Source organism: Pinus tabuliformis, chromosome 6, assembly GCF_031772625.1.
Source record: "Pinus tabuliformis cultivar Carrire ecotype Pingquan chromosome 6, CPIR1, whole genome shotgun sequence".
NCBI classification, from domain to species: domain Eukaryota; kingdom Viridiplantae; phylum Streptophyta; class Pinopsida; order Pinales; family Pinaceae; genus Pinus; species Pinus tabuliformis.
Window position 1 is genome coordinate 453,050,905 of NC_142292.1, and position 26,249 is coordinate 453,077,153.

Here is a 26,249-nt window from a genome sequence, read left to right on the forward strand (position 1 = left end):
AAAGGTACGCATGATTATGTATGGACATTAAATAATAGTTAATGTGGAGACGTTGATAGGACTACCGAATAATTGTACTTCCAATCATATCACTTACGCGTAGCTTTTGGGGGGTGGATTACCAAAGCGCTCTCATAATTGTATAGTACGCCAACTGCCACCGCCCTTAACTCTCCTGGTAATATGTAAAAGTCATCTCATCACGGCATGTTACCATTTGCAACGATCTACTCTAGACTGAACTCAGAAGCTCGGCTCTGAACTAAGAATTTTCACTGAAACAACAGCTATGGGAGGAAATCTCATCACATACGAACCTGGCACAACAGCACTTCTTGAGCTCTATCTCGAGGTTTATCAAATATTTCTGCAAGCGGGATGGCTAGATTATTTTAGGAGACTTCCAGAATTTGACGCACAGCAAGTCCTCGAGTTTGCATGCAATTTAACAAAGGGGTTTTCTGTCGTTCAAGGAGTTCAAATTCCAGTCACGGAGGAAGTCATAGCTCAAGTTACCGGGCTACCAGCTAATGGCACACGGTGGTTCAGTAGGAAGCACTTGATCCTTAATGCGCAGCAGGATTTTCTTCAACCAGGAAAGCAAGTGGAACCCAAGGGCAGAGGCGTATCACTTCAATCATTACCTCAATCGTGGCCGAAAGTTGCTAAATTTTTGAAGCAATACCTGACATGCGAAGGTCGGTACCAGGTAATTTACCAGCACGATTTCGTCTTGTTGAATCACTTGAGGCATGGTCAGTTGATAATATGCCATATTATCTATTGGGATGTCTTAAAAATATGTCATGTTACACTGTCAACGCAAAGCGTCCGCTCCTTTCCTTGAAACACCACCGTCTAGCTCAATTGTTGATAAATAGAGGCCTTGATAAACAGGGCCCACCTTCTTCACAAGATTCACCCATTTATTTCCTGTCAGTGTGTAAGTGTGTTTGGTAATTTCCTTTTTGCTGGTACTCTGTTTGGATTCTGTAGCATTATCTCTGATACTTTCCTTTTTGTTGGTACTCTGTGTTGTTAATCACTTGAAGCTATAAAAGAATACTCCACCGGTGAATTAGAATTGCTGTGTGTATTAGTAATCTGGTTACAGGGGCAGGTGCTGAACATCCTTACCTTGAGGATAGGGTCCTGATCCTCTGCTAATAGAGCAACCATCACTTTTCTTTCCAGACTTGTATTCTTAGTTAACTGCTTTCATTTTATCTTTGTAATGTACTGTAACTGTTATAACATAGAGTAAGGAGTTTGATAGAAACAGAATTGTGTATACTACAGCTTCTAATGCTTTTAGAATTAAGTACATACAGTACACGGTCACCTTTGAAATAAAAGGACTTTCCCGGGTTGACAAATTAATGTGGTACTTGACTGTTTAACCAATAAACAATTCAACTAGCCAACAGTCATGATAGATATGTAGAGATTCAAAACAGATGTGAGGACTCATCTTTTCATATGGCCCTCCTTCTAGTGCCAAAATGTTGACAACATTGGACCCACCAACATGTAAGGGGCTCTCCCTAGTAAGAAGTCCCAATTAGACCTCAAACTATTTGGTGTAGGAATCCCAGTAGTGGGTCGTACGATAATGCCTTGACAACAATTTTGCATAGAGGCAAGTAAGATGTCGTTGTTGGTAGCAAGGGTGTGACAGCTGCAGTAAGTAAAGGAAGGTGCATGAGAGGTTCTAACACACTGAGGGTCAATTGTGTGTGCCCCTTAGAATCCTATAATAGTACGCATCTTGGAAGGGAACACATGAGCGAAGATGCATCACAAGCTGGAAAGCAAGTTAGCGAGCAATCCAAAGTGATGGTTAAGCCAAAAACACATTTCAGAAAGATTCATACATACTTATACAGAATAGTCCATACATGCATGCGTAGGCCAACAAATACATATATCATTTAGAGTAAACCAAATAGCATAGAATACAATATTACATATTCATGAAACGTGTTGGCTCTCTTATATTAAGAAGTGTAAGTTCCAATCATACAGTACATCCATGTCCAACCACTAGTTCCGATAGCAGAATGTTACAACCACAACCGCCTGCTCCTCCAATGAGATGCACTAGCTCTGCGTAGTGGAGAAGCCAAGGCTTGTTACAATACTGTACAAGCTTTCTCTAAGATAGTCATTTCATAAGCTTAGCTGAGAAAAAGCCTTTACAATGAGTTATGAGGTTCTATTTATAGCAAAGGATGGGGTGACCCTTGACATTCCCCTTTGTGACAGTTCATCTACCCTCATGACTCTTCATCTACTCTATGACAGCTACATCCAACTATTGACACTTGAAATTCCACTTGACAAGAGGTTACATTACAATGCACATGTGCCCATGTGAGACAAAATGGCTTGAGAAAGCCATGCAAGACATCACTAACACGCGGTCCGTTGTGATGAGACCAACCATTTAACATGCTTGTGATGGTGAAGGTGGTGATATGATGCCAAGCTTGGTCGTCCATGATGGTGTGGATGTGTTCCATGGTGACATCTTGCTGAAGCAAACTCTTGCCTCTGTTCCATCCTGGTGCATTGGTGCGGCTCCTCCATCTAATTCATCTGCGAACATGCACATAGTCTTCTTCGGTGCGGCCGAACTGGAAACACACTAATGCATAGTATCTGTGTTGATCTTCCATTGTGTGCTAGTGGTCATGCACATCAACTATCAACTACATGTTCAGCTCCAATCAGACTTGCTTCTTGTCTTTGCCTCGGTGAGTGTGCCAAATGGGTTAGATCGCATGCATGCGCACAATGAAACGCATGTTGTTGAATTCCCTTACATGCAATCAACAACACTGCTCAACATGTCTACTTCGTGCCAGCTGCTAGGATGGATCTATAACTTGTATGGGTACAGTTTCATCCGTGAGTGCATGTTGCGGCTACTACTGTACCTGTTCCTTCTACAGCTCATTCTCTCATCTATGCTACTCCTTTTCTTCCTTCAGTTGCTGCTTCAGCACATGCAACTCCTTCTCTATTCATTCTTTGTCTTCTCGTGATCTTCATGTCATGTCGTCACCTCATTGCCTGAGTCTCCAAAGTTTCTTTTATCACAAGTGGATCTGCCTGAGCTTATGACTTTTTTCTGCCTCTGTGTTGTTAACAACCTTCCTCTTGCATTCGTTTCTTCCGATACGCTGCCTTCATCTGCTGTTGATGGTGTTGCTTTTTGTGATGTTGCTACCATCATATTTTGATGTCCTTGTCTATGAGCAACTTGATGTCTTCGCAGGTAGGCAAGTTCATAGACACTTGATCGACTGCATTCCCAAGTGTTCTCTGAACGGTGTCTTCGACTCTGTTCTCCTGGAAATCATTGTTCCTGTGCTGCTGAGAGGCAGATGAACACCTACGATGCCTAGAGACATGACAACACTCATGGCAAGGAATCTGTCAGTCGAAAACCAAAACTAACTTGAGAACTAACTTGCAACATATCTGTGTGACTGATAATGAAGGTCGAGAAATTTCCACCGAGAGCTCAGGAGACTAGCTGCTAAAAATGTCCAAGGCACAGTTTAGGCTATCAGGAGGTTGAATGACTGTTGGAACTGCACAATGCACAATCCATCCTAGCCTGCTAATGATTGAAACTACACAATGCACAATTTCAGTCAACAGTGACATGAAACCAACAAACTGCATTGCACAATTTCTGGGGCCAACAGGATATTTCCTCCAAGAATTGCACAATGCAAGCTTGGAGGTCAGTGACTGGCTAGACTTGCGCAATTTTTGGGATGAAGGCAAACCCTTTGCTTCTGAAAATGCAAAGTGCTAGCCGGGCAAGTCACTGTCTAGGCCAAGGAAGCCCAACCCGGTTGACAAGTGACTAAAACATGAGAAGTGTGAAAGCATGATGAGATGAGTGCAAACAAGAGTGAATGATAATTCATGCAAATATCAAGTGCAGGATTCGGAAAATAGGAAAGCATGCATATATGTGAAGCGAGTCATCACAATGGCGATAGTTTGTGCAAAATAATATCATGCATGCGACAACAGTGAGATGTTAACGAAAACTGAAACAGTGTTAGTACAATCTAGTATGTATCAAAATGACAACAAGTGCTCACTAAAATCAAGCAAACAATATTCATACAAAGCGAAACACAAAAAGTGCCAGAAATGCAGCGTGAGATATGAAAAGTGGGCTTACCCCAAAACAACTGAGATGAATGTGCTGACAAATCCTAGATGTAATGTGGGATGTTAGAGCTACAATATCTATGTGAGGAATGAGCTCTGAAGCATTCGGTTGATGTGTTTCGATAAAATCGAGGTTGCGACATGCATGCCACAAATATAGGGAAAGAGACACTTGGTGGGAGGTTTATGAAATTATCCTTGTATGTAACTTCCAACTGCTAAAAATAGATCCATGAAACAAGGGATGCCTTTGCATGCTACCTTGGGAGGAGCATCCCATGCGTGCAAATAAGTTTTTCTCAATCCCGGAGGGAATCGGTCAACTCAACTACGTAGGAAATAGTTTGCTCAACTGGGAGGAAAAAATACGTTTTTTTGGAAAGGAGATAGGTTGACTGCCCAGAGGGATTGCGCAATTTATGGGCAGAGAAGTTGACTGCTACCCAAAATTGCACAATTTCTGGGTTGAGAAGCCTTTCTAGGAGGAATTGCACAATTTTCTCAGTGAACAGTGACAGACAGATTTGCGTAATTCTGGAGCCTAGAAGGCTGCCAGAAAGAATTGCACAATTTCTAGATGGAAAGTTGGTTGCCATCCAGAATTGCGCAATTTCTTGAGGGAGCTACTCAGCCTACAACTGGACTAAGTCCGCTGAAATAGCCTATGAGGGGGGTGCAACAAGCTTTGATGGACATGTTGTCATTCTGCAATAAAATCACTAAAGCTTGTGTACTTGACAAGACAAGACATGCTGTTGTGAAAGGTTGGTAGGAAGGCTCCAAACTGAAGCTAAGGAAAAATTTTGGAGGGTGGTTGTAGCCGCTACAACACTTGGTGACACACTGGTAGAACTTCAGCTCTCTGAATGGACCTTGTTCGTGAAAAGCAAGTCTAACACGTCCGGAAGTATTGTTCAGTTCTCAGTTCGTCTTTGTTTCCACACTGGTTGATTGTAAGATGTAGCATCTGCCAAGCCCTTGGTCGGTTGACACACATTCCAAGCCAAGCCAACACAGTCGTTTCAATTGGGGTTGAGGAGTATATGATGCACAAGAAGTATAGTCATGAGAGTCTTAGTTTCATCTCTGGTGTTGCTTCACTGCCAGGAGGCCTGGACAATACCTCATTGGAGTCACGTAGGAACACAAGCATGGCTCCACTGCCAGCAAGCATGGTCAACACCCCGGCGGAGTTACTTGCATCACCTCTCTGCGCAGGAAGCCTTTCTATTATTTCGCCTTATTCATTTTTCATTTTTTCAAACTTTTTTCACTTTTTCATATTAATTGTTAGGCCAGGTAGCCATAAAATTAATTCATATTATTCCTTCAGGTAGGTCTTTATTATATAGATGAGGGAGACTGTTCACTTCATCTCCTAATGACTGTTCATATTTCTTATTATTTATTTACATCAATTGTATTTATTCACCCAATCCTAATGTTTAGGTGTCAACATTCCCCCCCTTAATCTGAAGGGATGTTGGTGATTCCAAGCATCATTCTGAATCATTCAAGCTTTTCTCTTCCAAGTGCTTTGGTGAAGATGTCTGCAATTTTCTAATTAGTGGAACAATGATGGAGATGGATTTTCTTGGCCTCAACATGATGTTGAATCAGATGATATTTAGTATTGATTTGCTTCATTCGATCATGGAACTTTGGGTTCTTGGCCAACTTTATTGCAAAGGTATTATCAATCATGAGTGGAGTTGATTGTACTTGTTTTACTTGAAAATCTTCAGGAATTTTCCTGAGCCACACAATTTATTTTTTTTCCTCAGCTGCTGCCACGTATTCTACTTCTATTATGGAATATGTTGGAACTGATTGTTTGCATGATCTCCATGAGACAGCTCCTGATCCAAGACTCATAGCATATCCTGAAGTAGATACCCAAATTTCTTTGTCTCCATCAAAGTCTAAATCAGAGTATCCAATCAAACTGAAGTCGTCCACCTGTGTATACTTGATTCCAAAGTCTTGAGTTCCCTTCAAATACCTTAGAACTCTTTTTGCAGTAGACCAATGCCCCTCACAAGGCTTTTGCATAAACCTGGAGAGGATTCCAACAACAAACGAAATGTCTGGTCTGGTAGTAGTTAGGTAGTTGAGACTTCATACAAGTTGTCTATACTTTGTTGCATCCTCAAGTTCTTTTGCTTCAATAGATGTGGGCTTTATGTTGGCATTATGTTTTCTGGTATGACTGTATGTTACAGATGTTGTACTTGATGGCAACTCCAGTGGTAAGGCTCTCAGTTTGTTGAAAATTAAGAAGGACGCAGGCAATCGGTTCAGAAAGTGCGTCCCCGCAGGTATACCATGTAGAACCCGCGTCCAGGGACGCCGGCCAGCCGTTCAGGGGGTGCGTCTACCCAGTGCACACATTTCAAGGCAGAGAAAAGCACGTGGGGGTTTCTTGTGTGGTATCTAGCCGGCGGTTTTGTGGTTCTATGGTGTCGGCTCGTGGTATTGTTCCATGTTTTGAGGAGGAGCTTGCCTATATAAAGCAAAGGAGTTCATTTGGATTGCGCAATCGTCTTGGGTTGAATATCTGATTTGGTGAGATCTAGTCCAGATCTAAGAGGGCGAATATTCTAATGGACTGTGATCTCTATGGCGCATGATCAGATCTGTAGATCTGACTGATTGGGTTTGTCCTAAAGCCTTCATATCATTTATATCTGAAGGGTCGCAGGTTCAGTGAAGAGAAAGTGCGCCGGGACGCAGGTACTGTAAAGAGCAAGTGCGCCGAGACGCAGCACAGTAGAGAGAGACCTGCATGGGGACGCAGGGCGATCAAGGTTCAGGTGCGTCTCTGAAGCAGAAGGACGCGGCGCGATAGCGTTTTCAGGTGCGTCTCTGTAGAGAAAGACGCGGCGCGATAATATCTTTGGGTGCGTCCCTGAAGCAACAGAACGCAGAGCAGTCAGAGGAACAGTGCGTGGGCACGTAGCAGAGCAGAAGGATATATGCGTGTGGACGCAGAGTAGCAGAAGGTTAACGGCGTCTGGTCGCAGGCCACAGAAAGAAAAACTGCGTCTTTGTTTTAAGATGTTCTGTTGATTGAATTTCTCTGTTGATAAGGTGTTCTGGGTTGGTTCTGTTATTGCTGATCTGATATCTGTAGTGGTCTATATCTGTTATGTACTTGTTGATCATCTGATGCTTTATGAAAAGAAGTAGGGGGTTGTAGCTCCCTTCCAGGAGTAGACTGGAAAACGAGAAAGAGAGAGAGTTGTAGCTCTCTGCAGGTTGCAGCCTACGTACTGGTAAAGGACTGCACCAGTACAAAATCATTGTAAAAGAAGTTTCTAAATTGAAAGAAGATAGAGACATATTGCAGCAGGTGGTTTTCACCCACATTGGGTTTCCACCTTACATCTTGTGTTCTTTGGTGTGACTATCTGTTTTTTTTTTTTTCATGCTCATTATTTTATGGTACTGACATGCAAAAATAATTCAAAGATCAAATAAGGAAGATTTATTAATTTGCTTGATAATACTGATTCACCCCCCCTCTCAGTATTATTTCCAACAATTGGTATCAGAGCAGGTCCTTCAGAGAAGCTTGATCGCTTGAAGGTAGATCGTTCATCATGAGCAACTACGAGAGAGAAGCATCAATCAGGCCACCGATTTTTGATGGGACAAACTTCAATTATTGGAAGGTAAGAGTTACTGCATATCTTCAATCTCTTGGTACAGAAGTTTGGGACATTGTAGAAACAGGCTATGCTTTTCCTTCAGCTACTCCTACAGATCCAGCTGAGAAAAAGAAGTATGAAACAAATGAAAAAGAAGTCAGTACTTTATTAGGAAGTATATCCCAAACAGAATTCATGAAGGTAATGCACTTCAAATCAGCAAAAGAGATATGGGACAAAATGATCACGAGCTATGAAGGAGATGAACAGGTAAAACAAGCTAAACTTCAAACTCTCAGGATTCAATATGAGACTCTCAAGATGTATAATGATGAAAGTGTGGCTAATTATTTTCTTCGGGTAGATGAGATTGTTAATTGTATGAAAAATTTGGGTGAAGAAATAAAAGATGCTATAGTAGTTCAAAAGATTCTAAGATCATTATCCCCCAAGTTTGAATCTAAAGTATCTGCAATAGAAGAAAAGGAAAATCTCCGTGTTCTCACTATGTCTCAGCTACATGGAATTCTAACTGCTTATGAAATGAGAAAGGGAGGTCCATCAGACAGAAGGGAAGCTGCTTTTAAGGCATCAGGCAAAGAAGATTACTATGAAGCAAGCCATGTTCCAGAAGAAGAGGAAGAAGAATCAAATTTTGTCAGAAATCTTCAAAGGGGTTCTGGAAGGTTCAGAGGTAAGCTACCTTTCAAATGCTTTGCTTGTGGAAGAGTAGGTCATTATGCTGCAAAATGTCCTTATAAGGATAAAGGAAAGGAACCTGCTAGATGGAACAAGAAACAAAGTGCAAATAAGAAAAGCTACTACACCCATGAAGATAGTGATGGCTTATCAAACAGTGATGAAGATGAACAAGGTAATAAATATACGCTGTTAATGGCATTTGAAGATGATGATTATGAGGATGCTGTAGATGTGGATAATCTCTATGATGAAATTACTAGACTCAAGAGATGTATAGAAGAAAAGAATGTGATCATTGATACTCTACAATTTCAAATTGATGAAAAGGAAAAACATCTTGAAAAACTAGAAGGTGAAATTGTTGGTCTCAGAAAAGAAATTGAGAAAACAAAAGCTATTAATCTTAAGTTTGTCAAAGGATCTGAAACTTTGGATGAGATTATCAATGTGCAGCGGTCTCCTCTAAACAAGATAGGTTTGGGCTATAATGGAGAAACCTCTCAAGCATCCACCTCAAAAAGTTATCTTGATGCAGCAAGAAGAAATGAGCAAAAGAACAATGAAGATAATCAGGTAAAGCAGGGACGAATTACAAACAGAAACTATCAGGGGCAATCCATCTTAAGGGTGAACAAAAGCTACAACCAGCCACAGGTAAAATCTTCTCAGTTTGGTTCAAGAATAGATGAAAATAGAAATTACAATCAGTTGGCTGGTAGATTCAATAACCGCAGAAGCTTCTTCAATGGACAATGCTTTTCTTGCCATAACTTTGGTCACAAAGCAGCTCAATGTGTTGCATATAAAACAATCATGACTAGGGAAGCTCAAAAACAAAGAAGTATGATTACAAAAAGGACCTATAACAACTTTTCGGCTCTTGAAAATGAAGTTGAATGTTCTATTTGCAATAATTTTGGTCATGAAGACTCTGAATGCAGGAGCAGGTTTCAGGAGAAAAAGGAACAAGAAGGGAAAAAGGAACAAGCCACAAGCACCAAAACATGGAGAATAAAGGAACCTCAAACAGAAAGATGTGGGATAGCATTTTATGCAGAAGGACAAGAAAATCTATGGTACATTGACAGTGGATGTTCGAAACATATGACAGGTGATAAAGAAAAACTTGAATCTTATTCTACTTTAGAAAAGGGAAAGAAAGTTTCTTTTGGAAATGATACTCCTGCAACTATAAAAGGAAAAGGTATTGCTCCTTTAAAAGAAAAGGTCAAGGCTGGAAATGTTTTGTATGTTGATGGATTGAAGCATAATCTACTAAGTGTCAGCCAGATGTGTGATCAAAGAACCGAGGTTATTTTCAGATCGAATGGATGTCTTGTTCGTGATCTTGATACAGGTAAAACAGTACTCAAAGGCAAAAGAACTCCAAATAATCTGTACATATTTGAAGAAGGACAACAACAATGCTATCTAAGCAAGGATGAAGAGCACTGGTTATGGCATCGAAGATTGGGACATCTAAGCTTCTCACAAATAAGGAAAGCATGCAAATATCAGGCAGTTCGCGATCTTCCAGATATCAAAATTCCTGACAACACCATATGCAGATCATGTCAGTTTGGAAAACAAACCAGGACTAACTTTCCAGAGAAAGAAGGATCAGCTAGCATGCCTCTTGAGCTAGTACATACAGATACATGTGGTCCATTCAAGAAAAGAACACCTAGAGGAGAGGAATACTTGATATTATTTATTGACGATTTCTCCAGGTTTGTCTGGTTAGGACTTATGAAGCACAAAGATGAAGCATTCGAAAAATTCAAGTCCTTCAAAGCCTTGGTTGAAAATGAATCAGGTCACAAAATTAAGTGCCTCAGATCCGACAGAGGTGGGGAATTTACTTCAAATGAATTTTTCGATTTCTGTGATGAACATGGGATAAGGAGAGAATTCTCTACAGCCAGAACTCCTCAGCAAAATGGAGTTGTTGAAAGAATGAACAGAACAATCCAACAAATGGCTCGTGCTATGCTTGATGAATCAGGAACTCCCGCAACTTTCTGGGGTGAAGCTGCACATGCTGCGGTTATTATTCTCAACAAGATAAATGTCCGGGTGAACAGCACTCAAACTCCTCATGAGCTCTAGAGTGGTAAAACTCCTTCGGTAAAACACTTCAAAATCTTTGGGAGCAAATGCTATATCAAGAATACTGATGAGCAGCTTGGCAAACTTGAACCTAGAGCAGATGAAGGCATTCTTCTTGGCTATTCTCCACATAGCAAAGCATACAAATGCTACAATAAAAGACTTGGCAGAATTGTTGACAGCATTGATGTAGTGGTTGATGAGAAGGGATATATTCCTAAGCAAGTACATCATGAAGATATAGAAGAAGATGAAGGCTACCCTCAAAGACAGAATCATGAAGAAGAAGAACCCCAAGGAGAACCTCAAGAAGAACCAGAGGAGCAGACAAGAATAGAAGAGAAAACTCCATCCAGATATGTTCAGAAGAATCATCCAGAATCTCAGATTGTGGGGCAGAAAGAAGCAGGTGTACAAACAAGAAGAACAGTTGCAGAAGCCTCAAGCTATTTGGCATTACTCTCCTCTACTGAACCACAAAATGTGAAAGAAGCATGCAAAGATGAATGTTGGGTGAAAGCAATGAATGAAGAACTTGAGCAAATCAAAAAGAACAACACTTGGGAGCTGGTTCCTAGACCAAAGGATAAGAATGTTATCGGAACAAAATGGGTCTTCAAAAATAAATTGAATGAAAATGGAGAAGTAATTAGAAACAAAGCCAGACTTGTTTGTAAAGGGTATGCGCAGCAAGAAGGAATAGACTTTGAAGAAACTTTTGCTCCTGTTGCAAGACTTGAGGCCATCCGAATGTTCCTTGCTCTCTCAAGTTTTCAAAACTTCAAAGTATTTCAAATGGACGTGAAATCAGCCTTTCTGAATGGAGACTTGGAAGAAGAAGTGTACATTGAACAGCCAGATGGGTTCATTCTTGGAAATGATCCAAATCTTGTATGCCGATTGAAAAAGGCTCTCTATGGTCTCAAACAAGCTCCAAGGGCTTGGTACTACCGGTTGGACAAATATCTTCATCAACAAGGTTTCTCAAAAGGTTCAGTAGATAGCAATCTGTATATAAAAGTTGAAAATGACAAATTGCTAATACTTGTTGTGTATGTAGATGACATTATTTTTGGCAGCAATGAAGAAGCTATGAGTCAAAGCTTTGCCTTGGTCATGCAGAAAGAATTTGAAATGTCCTTGCTAGGAGAACTGACATATTTCCTTGGTTTGCAAATCCAACAAAAGGAAGGAGGAATTTTTTTATCTCAAACCAAGTATCTCAAGCAGATTTTGAAGAAATATGGCATGGAAGATGCAAAACCAGTATGTACACCCATGGTCACAGGATGTAGTCTCAGTGCAAATGATGAATCTGCAGCAGTACATCAACCAACCTACAGATCTATGATTGGAAGTTTACTATATTTGACAGGTACCCGACCGGACATCATGCATGCAGTTGGAATAGTTGGAAGATTTCAGGCAAATCCAAAGGAGACTCATCTTCAGGCAGTAAAGAGAATTTTCAAATATCTTCAAGGGACTCAAAATTATGGCTTATGGTATCCTAGAGATACAGATCTTACTCTTCATGCTTATACAGATGCAGATTGGGCCGGAAGCGTGGATGACAGGAAAAGCACAAGTGGTGGTGCGTTCTTTATGGGTTCCAGACTGGTATCTTGGTTTAGCAAGAAACAGAGTTCGATTGCCTTGTCTACAGCTGAAGCGGAATATGTTGCTGCTGCATCTTGTTGCACTCAACTCCTTTGGATGATGCAGACTTTGCAGGATTTTCAAATCACTTGTACACCACCTATCCCCATCTTATGTGATAACACAAGTGCAATTAGCATCTCAAAGAATCCGGTTATGCATTCAAAAACCAAGCACATACCAATCAAGTACCATTTTCTCCGGGAACAAGTGCTTGAACAGAAAGTCAAGTTGGAATATGTTCCTTCCAAGGAACAAGTTGCTGATATTCTTACCAAACCATTGCCCAGGGACACGTTTGAATACCTCAGGCAAAAGCTGGGGGTTGTTGATGCATCATCTTGTTGAAACTCTTCTTATTGGTGGTACAGGCTCAGGGGGAGCACATAATGCATTGTTGGCATTATGGAGAAGGAGATCTTGGAAATAGCTGCAATATGTCTCTATCTCTTTCATGGTGGTGCGTTGCTGCAGATCTGGTTCATATTCAGGGGGAGCATGAGCTTAGGGGGAGCATACCCTTTGCCCTTGATGTCAAAGGGGGAGAATGAAGCTGAAGTTTGTGAGGTTGCCATCAAGTCCAAAGGGGGAGATTGTTGGCATTATGTTTTCTGGTATGACTGTATGTTACAAATGTTGTACTTGATGGCAACTCCAGTGGTAAGGCTCTCAGTTTGTTGAAAATTAAGAAGGACGCAGGCAATCGGTTCAAAAAGTGCATCCCCGCAGGTATACCATGCAGAACCCGCATCCAGGGACGTCGGCCAGCCGTTCAGGGGTTGCGTCTACCCAGTGCACACACTTCAAGGCAGAGAAAAGCACGTGGGGGTTTCTTGTGTGGTATCTAGCCGACGGTTTTGTGGTTCTATGGTGTCGGCTCGTGGTATTGTTCCATGTTTTGAGGAGGAGCTTGCCTATATAAAGCAAAGGAGTTCATTTGGATTGCGCAATCGTCTTGGGTTGAATATCTTATTTGGTGAGATCTAGTCCAGATCTAAGAGGGCGAATCTTCTAATGGACTGTGATCTCTATGGCGCATGATCAGATCTGTAGATCTGACTGATTGGGTTTGTCCTAAAGCCTTCATATCATTTATATCTGAAGGGTCGCAGGTTCAGTGAAGAGAAAGTGCGCCGGGACGCAGGTACTGTAAAGAGCAAGTGCGCCGAGACGCAGCACAATAGAGAGAGACCTGCGTGGGGACGCAGGGCGATCAAGGTTTAGGTGCGTCTCTGAAGCAGAAGGACGCGGCGCGATAGCGTTTTCAGGTGCGTCTTTGTAGAGAAAGACGCGGCGCGATAATATCTTTGGGTGCGTCCCTGAAGCAACAGAACGCAGAGCAGTCAGAGGAACAGTGCGTGGGCACGCAGCAGAGCAGAAGGATATCTGCGTGTGGATGCAGAGTAGCAGAAGGTTAACGGCGTCTGGTCGCAGGCCACAGAAAGAAAAACTGCGTCTTTGTTTTAAGATGCTCTGTTGATTGAATTTCTCTGTTGATAAGGTGTTCTGGGTTGGTTCTGTTATTGCTAATCTGATATCTGTAGTGGTCTATATCTGTTATGTACTTGTTGATCATCTGATGCTTTATGAAAAGAAGTAGGGGGTTGTAGCTCCCTTCCAGGAGTAGACTGGAAAACGAGAAAGAGAGAGAGTTGTAGCTCTCTGCAGGTTGCAGCCTGCGTACTGGTAAAGGACTGCACCAGTACAAAATCATTGTAAAAGAAGTTTCTAAATTGAAAGAAGATAGAGACATATTGCAGCAGGTGGTTTTCACCCACATTTGGTTTCCACCTTACATCTTGTGTTCTTTGGTGTGACTATCTGTTTTTTTTTTTTCATGCTCATTATTTTATGGTACTGACATGCAAAAATAATTCAAAGATCAAATAAGGAAGATTTATTAATTTGCTTGATAATACTGATTCACCCCCCCTCTCAGTATTATTTCCAACACTTTAAGTTTTGTTCCATTAGAGTAGTAAGAGGATTGCATTCTGTCATGCCAAACCTATTCAACAGATCTCCAATGTACTTCTTTTGAGAGAGAAATATGGACTTTGGATGTTGACTTACTTCAATACCAAGATACTAATGAACATAGCCCAAATCAGTCATTTCAAAACTTTTCCCCAATTACTTATTTATGGATGCAATGTAGCTTTCATTGTTCCCTGTCATCAAAATATCATCTACGTATACCACAAGATATATAACTATTTTGCCAACTTTCTTGACAAATAAAGTTGCATCATCAAGATCATAATGTTTGAAATTGAGTTTCAGAAGATGCTCAATTAGTTTTTCATACCAGGCTCGCAATGCTTGTTTGAGGCCATACAAGGACTTCACAAGTTTGCATACTTTATGTTCATGTCCTTTCACAGAAAATCCTTCAGGTTGGGACATAAAAACATTCTCTTTTAGATCTCCATTCAAGAAAGTAGTTTTTACATCCATTTGATGGACTTTCCAACCATTCTGAGCTGCTAGGGAAAAGAGTGTCTGGATGGTAGCCCATTTTGTTTTGGGGGAAAAAGTCTCTTCATAATCGGCCCCTTCCTTCTATGCAAAACCTTTTGCCACAAGCCTAGCTTTGTGCTTGTCAAGTGAGCGATCAGCTTTAAACTTGTTCTTGTAGACCCACTTGCAGCCAATTGGTTTGGATCCTAATGGAGGATCAACCAGCTTCCAAGTGTCATCCTTTATGAGGGCATCATACTCCTTTTGCATCGCTTCTTTCCATTCATCATTAGAACTAACTTCTTTAAAGGAATTTGGTTCAAAACCTGTAGACAAGTTCAATTCACAATCATAAGAGACATCCATATCAATAGGTGAATTAGAGTCATCTACATCACCTCCATTTTGCTGGTTTGAATTTCTAGTTCTTGTATTTCCAACTTCATCAAGATGAACACTTTCCAGTGTCTTTGTCAGCCATTTTAGGGGACCTTTCTCAGATGGTCCAGGCTACTCTGTTGATTGAGTTGGGACTGAATCAAGATTGAGGCTCCCAATTCTATCAATCACATCACTTAAAGCATCATCCGTTGTTGGAGTTTCATGCAGGGGAGAGTGTTCTTCATAAGAAGATTCCACATGTTGATCTAGTATAGGAATCCCCCCTTCAAGATGTAGAATCTGATTATCAAATTCTTGAAATGATTTTGCATTTGCGAATCTATCCAAGCGATCAAGTTTCCGCTCAACAACATTGTCAGTTTTGGATTATTCAAGAAAAAATACTTCTCTAGATACAAAAAACTTTTTATTGACTTCATCATAGAGACGGTATGCTTTGGGGGTGTTTGAATACCCCAGGAAGATACACTTACAACTTCTTGCACCAAGTTTGTTTCTATGTAACTTTAGTATCAAGGCATAACAGGTGGAACCAAAGACCGTGAGATGCTTTACCGAAGGAACATGCCCATACCAAATTTCACATGGAGTCTTGTTTCTAATAGCATTAGATGGACATCTATTCTTTATATATGTAGCACATAGAACAGAATCAACCCAAAACATTATCTTTACATTTTTTAAGAAGAGCATGGATCATACCATATTTAAGATTGTCCTATTCATTCTTTCAGCTACACCATTCTGTTGGGGATTATAAGGCACAGCTGTTTGATGTTTGATCCCATGTTGATGAAGATAGTTTTCAAATTCATTTGATGTGTATGCTTTTCCATTATTAGTGCTAATAGACCCAATATGACATTGTGCATCATTTTCAATCCATTTATGAAAGTTCTTGAATGTTTGAAAAGCATCAGACTTGTTCTTCAATAAATAAACCCAGCACATTCTAGTGTAGTCATCAATAAATGTCATCATATATTTATTTCCATTTGCAGAAGGAACAAGCATTGGACCACATAAATCTAAATGAATGAGTTCAAGTTTTCTATGTGCTCTTGAATGTGAATCATGAAAAGACTGTTTGCTATGCTTTCCTAGAATGCAAGCATCGCATTGCTTAAATTTCCTAGGAATTGAAGGCAAACCAGCAACACCATTTTTCTTCAACAAGTGGAGGTTGTCATAGTTCAAATGTAAAAATCTAGCATGCCATAATAAACTTGATGGAAGTGTACCTTCTTCATAATGAGAATTATATGAGAAATGTTGTACACGAGAAGAGGTACCTTGCAACTTGAGAAGCCTTTCTTCTTCTATTCCCCTCATGACAAGTGAGTGGTCAGATGCTTTTCTCACCTCAAGCTTGCCATCAAACATATGAATGGAGTGACCTTGCTGGTGGATGTGGACCAAGGAAAACAAGTTTCTCTTGAGTTGTGGGAGATATAGAACATGATGCAGAAGAAAGTCTGGAAGACTAGGAAATTTAAGCCTGATTGTGCCAAGCCCTGATGGCTTGATTTTTTATTGGTCTGCAAAATATACTGCTCCATCAACATTGGCAGTGAATTCTTCAAAAAAATATTTTCTATGAGTCATGTGGCAAGTTGCTCCTGAATCATGCAACCAATCATTTTTCCAAGAAGCAAGTGCAACATTAAATAAATCTTCATTTACTCCAATATTACATTGTGCCACAACATAGGGAGCGGATTCAGGTGCTTTACCTTTGTTTGTGTCATTAGTTTTACCTTTCTTTTGATTTCTTTGTTGCTCAATTTTGTCCCATGGTAACTTGCATGTAGAGGCATCATGTGATCCATTTCTTTTGCAGCGTATGTAGTGCAAATCTGCCTTTTCTCCTTGAGAGTGTCTGCCCCCCTGCCTCTGAAATATCTTCCTCTTCCTCTTCGACCACCTCTTTCTCTGGAAGAATCTTGAGCAGGATTATTTTCTTTATGGGAAAGGCACATAACCTCTTTAGAAGATTTAGGGTTGTCTTCTTTCCAAAAGCTTTCTCTCTTTCAGCAAATTTTTTCACAAGAGAGTCAAAGGTAATATCTTTGAGATTTCCATTTGCTTGCAATGACTCAAGATAATTGGAGTAAGTAGGATAAAGTGCCTTGAGAAAAGCGATAAGAGGAATATCCAATTCAACCTTAGTGGATTTGACATCATGCATTATAAATTTTACTTTGGATGCAAGAGCAAGACGATCATTATTTTGTAATTCAAGAGTGAAGAGTTTAATCATGAGTTGAACAACTTCAAGTGCAGAATGTGAGTCATAGTGTTCTTTTAGCTTTTGAAAGGCTTCGAAAGTAGTTGATAATGGCGAAATATGGCAACTCACCTCTTCATTTACAGATTTTGCGATTAATGCATAAGCTTTGCTGTTCTTATTTTCCCAAATGGTGAGCTCTTTGTCTAAGTTAGGTTGTTCAGGTTCTTTGTCTCCATCTCCAATGCACATTCCTTTCCACAACTCATTGAAAATGAGGGTGTGTTTTATCATTCGGGACCACTCAGGATAGTTCTCCTTGCCAGTGAGAACTATTCCCACCATGAATATGATTGAATGCATTCTGTAACAAAAAAAACTTCTGCAGCAAAATTTTACTCCTAATTCTAATATGACCGGATAGACAATTCAAATGTCAAAATGAAAATGTCATGGTAAATACACAAAATTTTACAGCGTAAATACCAATAGCGTCCCCAGTATATTTAGCTTTGAGCTTCTACGTTCAGCTTCCCTCTTAGCTATTCTCACATAAAATTAGCCAGCAAGCATATCTTTTATGTCAATATTCCAATCAATACTCATTTGAAACGTATCGAGAATCAACTCCAACGACAGGGTAAAACCCAATACAGAGAGTACTCAAAAACTCGTAGGTATCAGAGCTCGTCACATCTTATACTGAACATCTTAAACGATCCAGCAAGATTGAGCTTCCACACTGGATGGACCCTGTAAAGATAGCCACTTTCAAGGAACTTGCTCCATATGATCCTGACTGGTACTATGTTAGAGCAACTTCAATGGCAAGGAAAATCTATTTGAGAAAGGGTATCAAAGTTGGAGATTTTTGTAAAATTTATGGTGGTCGTAAAAGGAATGGTTCACGCCCTCCTCATTTCTGTAAAAGCAGTGGATCTATTGCTCGACATGTACTACAACAATTAGAGAAGATGAATATCATTGACGGTGGACGACATATCACATCTAGTGGTCAGAGAGATCTTGTTCAGGTTGTTGATCGTATTGCGTTAAAGCAATGCAGCAGTGTTAAAAAATATGGGACAACATTAAAACCAGGACAGCGTTAATACTTGAAGCATATGCCAACACCAACCTTTAATCTACGCAGCACAATTCAAAAAAACTCAACGCTCATACCATAGATACTTGCTCATTGCTCTGTGCAAGTTGTGCGCTTACGATGTTGGTTGCTATGTGCAAATTTGGGCATTTCTCTGTGGGATCTGAGCGTTCATCATAAAGATTCAACACCAGGAGTTTAGCATTCATCATAGAGATTCAACACTCCTCTTCTGGAATGTCAAACCAAGAGACGTTACACCCATACAAAAAAACATGCCAACAATGATTAGAGAGCACAGGGAGGACAATTATGAACAACCTAAGGAGCGCAGAGGGTGTAGGCAATGGTTATGGCAGAGAAAACTGATGCAAGGAGTTACAACTAATTTTAGGGATTGAGAACCTATGCTCTGATACCATGCCAGGCCAGGTAGTAACTCCACAAATTTAATTCATATTATTCCTTCAGGTAGGTATTTATTATATACATGAGGGAGATTGTTCACTTCATCTCCTGATGATTGTTCATATTTCTTATTATTTATTTACATCAATTGTATTTATTCACCCAATCCTGATGATTAGGTGTCAAGAGGGATCCCGACTTATTGAGAGAAGAATAGGTTGGTCCTTTAGAGAAGTAGTTTATGTATACCTTTGATGTACTTGTTAAGGTTTTCCCCTCACCTTACTCTACTTGATTGAGCTGACAAGGATTAACCCAAAAACAACCAAATAGAGTATGCGATACCAGTTAGTGCGCAAGCATTGTGTTTTCACCAAGGTTCACTTCGAACAGTACATATTTTCCATTGATGTATCATGGACTGAAGACAATGAGTTCTTACATAAGAGAGAGGATAAAAGATAACCAAATGCTGATAGTTGTACAAGTCCTCTTGAACTTTACCCAACTTGTTTCAAGAGTCACACACGGTCCATGTGAAACTAACATGCGGACAATAACAACCAAACAAACCAAAAAGCAAAGCAAGAAGCAGAATCAAATGCGAAAGCAAAGAGAGTAATCAAACAAACAAGCAAGCAAACAAACACACAAAGAAAGAAGCAAACATGCATGCAAGCAAACAGCTCAAAAGAAAACACTACTCCTACTCCTAAGCTAACAATGCATGGGTCATCTCACGTGAAGTCATACTTCCAATGCATACAACAATGCATTGGTTGACCCATTTTGGTGAAGGCACAGTCTGCGAACATCGCAGTTGCTCAAACCAACAAGCATGAAAGATATGACGATGAATACAGACACACTTCGAGCTTACAAGTGACCACAGAACAAAGATGTGTGGAAGTTCATGACATGCACTCTTTGGAGCTACCATGGTGTTGTGCTACACTGCGTGTAGATGTTGAGTGTATGCATTCTCTTAACTGTGAAATGCAAGAAAACGTGAGAAAGGTATACCACTTACATTGTGCATCTTGCTGTGTAATATTCGTCCAATGCATGAATGATGGGATCATGTTGTTCGAGTGGAGGAAGCAAAATCTAGGTGTTTGGTTGATCTTCAATGCAAAGAAGATAGTGATGAGGAGCCTTGAGTCTTTCAAAAATTTCCCGACCGGAAGTGAAACCAACCTTAGGATAGCGAGGACTTGACATAACCATCATCTCTTGTTGAACTGCCTCGACAGTCTCTGGGTTTTTGACTTTGTTGACAGATAGATCATCGTAGACCAGTGTCTTAGACAGATTAACAATGATTGAATCAACATCGTGATCAGATGAATAAGTAGATAGATCACGACAACCAAGATCAGAAAATTCAGGATATTTGTTGGCATCCTAATTATTTTATGAATCGGGCAAAGGGGTAGATGAGAAGCAAATATATTCACCCTCTGTGTTTTCAAAAATGACAAGTGACAGATTGGATGAATTTTTAGAGGAATATGTGTCCTCTCTACACTGTGATGATAGATTGACATCCTTTCCCTTTGAATGATCAGAAGTAGAAACATTCAGAGATGGGTTTTCATAGGGGAAATCAGTAGTGGCAAAATCACAAGGGATGTCAGGATAAAGTGGATGAGGTGCGACTGGAAGGGATTCATCCTTCACCGCGGGTTCTTCTTTAGTTTCCCAAACACACTCATCATGAATGATGGTGCAGGTTGGCTGCATAACACCAACTCCATCAACAAATTGATCCTCGTTCACAGCAGGTGAGGAGTCCGGAATGGGAATATACAAGACAGTACAATCTGAAGGATCAACAAAACGCAGGGACAGAGGTTGATGGAATGAATCCACGTGAGAACCAACAGGATTGCAAGTCAAATCTGCGAAAATATCAAGAGCAGGTGGGGTGGGAGGATGTGATAGCTCAACATATGTATGTGCATGATCTCCCACATCACTCTGCAGTGGTGGAGTTGTTTGAGGAGGTGAACGCGAGCAGTCACTTGTGACAGCAACTGTGTCTACCTGTGAGTGCATAGCTCCATCACTGAAGTGTGTTGAGTGGGGTTCAGATATGCGAAGAAGATACTCAAATCTTCCATAAAGAAATTCCCAATAAATTTCATCTTCAGGAAATCAGTATCAAAATTACAAAAGCATGTGTAAAACTGATTAGCAGATTCATTAGGTGCTTTTCATAATTTCAGAATTTCTTGATCGGGTGCTTTATGGTTAAAGTGATTGAAAGCACGGTCTATCTCTACGACCAAATGAGTAAGAGAATGAATATATTTTTCGAGCAGTGTGTCACACCAGTGCATGGGGTGCCCTCGAAGCATGTAGACGAACAGCGCGCTGGTCATGTACTCTTCAAAGATTCCATGTCTTTTGCATGAGCCTACAACATCGACTGCGTGCCTAAACAAGGCTACGTGGCCTCCACCATCAAATGTTTTATGCGACAAGTTATCCGAGAGCTCTTTCGATATTATGAAGTCATTTCCATAAGACATACACTCTGGAAGAGAAACTTTGTAGTTAGTCATGATAGATATGTAGAGATTCAAAATAGATGTGAGGACTCATCTTGTCATCTGGCCCTCCTTCTAGCACCAAAATGTTGACGGTGTTGCACCCACCAACATGTAAGGGGATGTTCCTAGTAAGAAGTCCCAATTAGACCTCAAACCACTTGGTGTAGGAATCCCAGCAGTGGGTCATACGGTAATGCCTTGACTGCGATTTTGCACAAAGGTAAGTAAGATGTCCCTGTTGGTAGCAAGGGTGTGATAGCTGTAGTAAGTAAAGGAAGGTGCATGAGAGGTTCTAATGCACTGAGGTGAAGTGAGTGCACCCCTTGGAAGCCTGTAATAGTATACGACTTGGAAGGGAACACAAGAGTGAAGATGCATCACAAGCTAGAAAGCAAGCTAGCAAGCAATCCAAAGTGATGGTTAAACCAACAACACATTTAAGAAAGATTCATACATACTTATACAGAATAGTCCATACATGCATGCATAAGTGAATAAATACATATATCATTTAGAGTAAACCAGATAGCATAGAATACAATAAAACATATGCATGAAACGTGTTGGCTTTGTTATATTAAGAAGTGTAAGTTCCAGTCATACAATACATCCATGTCCAACCACTAGTTTTGAGAGCAGAACGTTAGAGCCACAACCGCCTGCTCCTCCAAAGAGATTTACTAGCTCTTTGCAGTGGAGAAGCCAAGGCTCGTTAAAATACTGTCCAAGCTTTCTCTAAGATAGTCCTATCGGAAGCTTGGTTGACCAAAATCCTCTACAATGAGTTATGAGGTTCTATTTATAGCAAATGATGGGGTGACCCTTGACATTCCCCTTTGTGATAGTTCATCTACCCTCATGACTATTCATCTACTCTATGACTGTTACATCCAACTATCGACACTTGAACTTCCACTTGACAAGACGTTACATTACAATGCACATGTGACCATGTGAAAACAAATGGCTTGAGAAAGCCATGCAAGACATCACTAACACTTGGTCCATTGTGATTCTAAGACCAACTCTTTGACATACTTGTGATAGTGAAGGTGGTGATCTGATGCCAAGCTTGGTCATCCGTGATGGTGTGCATGCGCTCCATGGTGACATCTTGCTGAAGCAAACTCTTGCCTCCATTGCATCCCAGTGCATTGGTGTGGCTCCTCCATCCAACTCGTCTATGAACATGCACATGGTCTTCTTGGGTTTGGTTGAATCAAAAGCACACTAATGCATAGTATCCATGTTGATCTTCTAGTGTGTGCTAGTGGTCATGCGCATCAACTGTCAATCGCATGTTCAGCTCCAGTCGGACTTGCTTCTTGTCTTTGCCTCAGTGAGTGTGCCAAATGGGTTAGATCACATGCATGTGCACAATGAAATGCATGTTACTGAATTCCCTTGCATGTGATAAACAACACTGCTCACCATGTTTGCTCCATGCCAGCTACTAGGATGGATCTATAACTTGTATGGGCACAGTTTCATACGTAAGTGCATGTTGCGCCTGCTGCTATACATGTTCCTACAGCAACTCATTCTCTCGTCTATGTAGCTCCTGTTCTTCCCTCAGTTGTTGCTTCATCACAGGCAACTCCTTCTCTCTTCATTCTTTGTCTTCGAATGATCTTCATGTCACGCAATCACCTCATAGCCTGAGTCTACAAAGTTGCTTTTACCACAAGTGGATCTGCCTGAGCTTGCGACTTTGTTCCGCCTCTGTGTTGTTAACAACCTTCCTCTTGTGTTCGTTTCATCTGGTATGCTTCCTTCAGCTGCTGTTGATGGTGCTGCTTGATGTGATGCTGCTTCCGTCATATCTTGATGTCCTTGTCTATGAACAACTTGATGTCTTCGTAGGTAGGCAAGTTCATAGACACTTGATTGATTGCATCCCCAAGTGCGCTCTGAATAGTGTCTTCAAATCTTCTCTCCTGGAAACCATTGCACCTATGCTGCTGAGAGGCAGATGAACACCTATGATACCTAGAGACATGACAACACGCATGGCAAGAAATCTGTCAGTCGAAAACCAAAACGAACTTGAGAATTGACTTGCAACATACCTGTCTGACTGATCATGAAGGTCACACAATTTCTGCTCGGAGGTCAGGAGACTGACTGCCAAAACTGTGCAAGGCACAGACTGGGCTGTTAGGAGGCTAGCTGACTACTAGAATTACACAATGCATAGTCTAGCTTTGTCTGCTGAGGACTGAAACTGCACAATGCACAATTTCAGTCAGCAATGACATGCAACCAGCAAACTACATTGCGAAGTTTTTGGGGCCAACACGATATTGCATCCAATAATTGCATGATGCAAGTGTGGAGGTCAATGCCTATCTAGACTTGCGCAATTTCTGGGGGGAAGGCAGAGCCTTTGCTTCCGAAAATGCACAGTGCTAGCCGGGCAAGGGACAGTCCCAACCGAGGAAGCCCAGTCCAGCCAACAGGTGACTGAAAACATGAGAAGTGTGAAAGCATGATGAGATGAGTGAAAACAAGAGTGAATGATCATTCATGCAAACAACAAGTGTGGTATTCGAAAAAAAAGAAAGCATGCATGTATGTGAAGTGAGTCGTCGTAATGACGACTGTCCGTGAAAAATAATGTCATGCATGCGGCAACAGTGAGATGTTAACAAAAACTGAAACGGTGCTAGTACAATCTAGTATGTATCAAAACAATAGCAAGCGCTCACTGAAATCAAGTAGACAGTATTCATACAAAGCGAAACACAAAAAGAGCTAGAAACGCAGTGTGAGACATGAAAAGTGGGCTTACCCCAAAACAGCTGAGATGAATGTGCCGATGACTCCTAGATGTAATGTGGGATGTCAGAGCTACAATATCTATTTGTGGAATGATCTCTATAGTGTCCGGTTGATGAGTTTCGATAAAATCGGGGTTGCGACGTGCATGCCACAAATCTAGGGAAAGCGACACTTGGTGGGAGGTTTCTAAAATTAGCCTTGCATGTAACTTCCAACTGCTAAAAATAGATCCCTGAAACAAGGGATGCCTTTGCATGCTTCCTTGGGAGGAGCAACCCATGCATGCAAATCAATTTTGCTCGGTCCCGAAGGGAACCAGTCAACTCAACTGCACATGCAACAGTTTGCTTAACTGGGAGGAAAAAAATGTACATTTCTGGGAGGGAGCTAGGCTGGAAACCCAAAGGGATTGCACAATTTCTGGGCAGAGCAACTGACTGCTGCCCAAAATTGCAAAATTTCTGGGCTGAGAATCCCTGTTGGGAGGAATTTCACAATTTTCTCAGTGAACAATGACAGACAATTTTCACAATTCTGGAGCCCAGTAGGTTTCCAGACAGAATTGCACAATTTTTGGAGGGAAGGTTGGTTGCCCTCCAGAATTGCACAATTTCTTGAGGGAGTTGCTCAGCCTGCAACTAGACTAAGTCCACTAAAACAACCTGTGAAGGGGATGCAACAAGCTTTGATGGATAGGCTGTCATTTTGCAAGAAAATCATTGAAGCTTGTGTACTTGACAAAACAAGACATGCTACTGTGAAAGGTTGGTAGGGAGGCTTTGAAACGAAGCTAAGGAAAAAATTTTGAGGATGTTTGTAGCCGCTACAACAAGACACTAAACTCTGACCTAAATCCTCCCTAATGTTTGCTTCACATAGGGGTCTTAGGTCTGCCTTCTTGGGTTACAAAATAAACTCAATGTTGTTGCCAGGTGCATAAACCCTACCTATATGGCTCCAATACCTCTTTCCCCACTCCTCATAACTGCATGGGGCAGTTGGTAGCTTATCTAGCACATTAAGGGGGTTTGGGAATTAAATGTGGGGATGCTTGTAAGACTTCCCAATCCCTTTCACATGCTTCCTACGCAAGCTATCCTTTCAAAACATCAGGATCTGTATAGACATGTCCGCATCCTGAGTTGTAGCATTTTCATAATCAACCAATATTCACATTTACATTACCCAGTTTGGCCTTACAACCATGGTGGTTCTCTGGAATTATCATCTTTTTAATTACATTACAAAATTTGGGGATTAGAAAAATAGGATATTACATGGTGCATGAATGAAATTTGCAGAGGATGTTGCTTCCTTAAGGATGCTTTCTCTTTCTTGAAACTTTCCTTGCATTAAATCCATCTATATCTTCATTCCTTCTTTAATCAACTCCAACTCATGGATTTTATTTCCTTGGAAATTAATGTTGTCCATAATTGTATCCAATTGATTGTTGAGAGATTGAACCCTCTCGCAAAGAATTATAATTTCAGCTTGATTTGAGGCTTCAACTCTCTCAATGACCCTTCTTGTACCCCTTGCATTGCTTGATTTTCCAATTAATTTGCTAAATTTGCACAATCTTGATTTATTTTATAGGATTTTCAAAAGGTGGACATAGATGTTTTATTGGATGTAGGTATTCTTTTGTTCTACAATCTTCTGAATATGTAACCTGATGCCTTTCCTACACTATTGATTATCCCTTCTTACTTAAAGAGGGAGACTAGGAGTTAGGGTGATGTTTGATACATCAGGGAGAGCTCACAAATTGAGGGAGGAATGAGGGCTATTCACAGGATACATTGCGCCAAAAAAGGAAATGATGAAAGTGAACAGATAGCCATGCTTGCATGTTCCCTAGAATATGGCAATCCATTAGCATTCATCCCACTGCACCACAAAAAATTTGAGATGTACATTTTTCTACTAGCTTTGTTATGCAACAAATGACTCTGCACAAGGATATAGGAGGTGTGGCTTGACTTTCCTTG

The 26,249-nt window shown here is 40.7% G+C and overlaps 1 pseudogene; it reads left to right on the forward strand.

Annotated features, from left to right (window-relative positions):
- Positions 1-18,152: 18,152 nt before the first annotated feature.
- Positions 18,153-18,518, forward strand: LOC149259259 (small ribosomal subunit protein eS19z pseudogene; annotated as a pseudogene).
- The last annotated feature ends 7,731 nt before the right edge of the window (positions 18,519-26,249 follow it).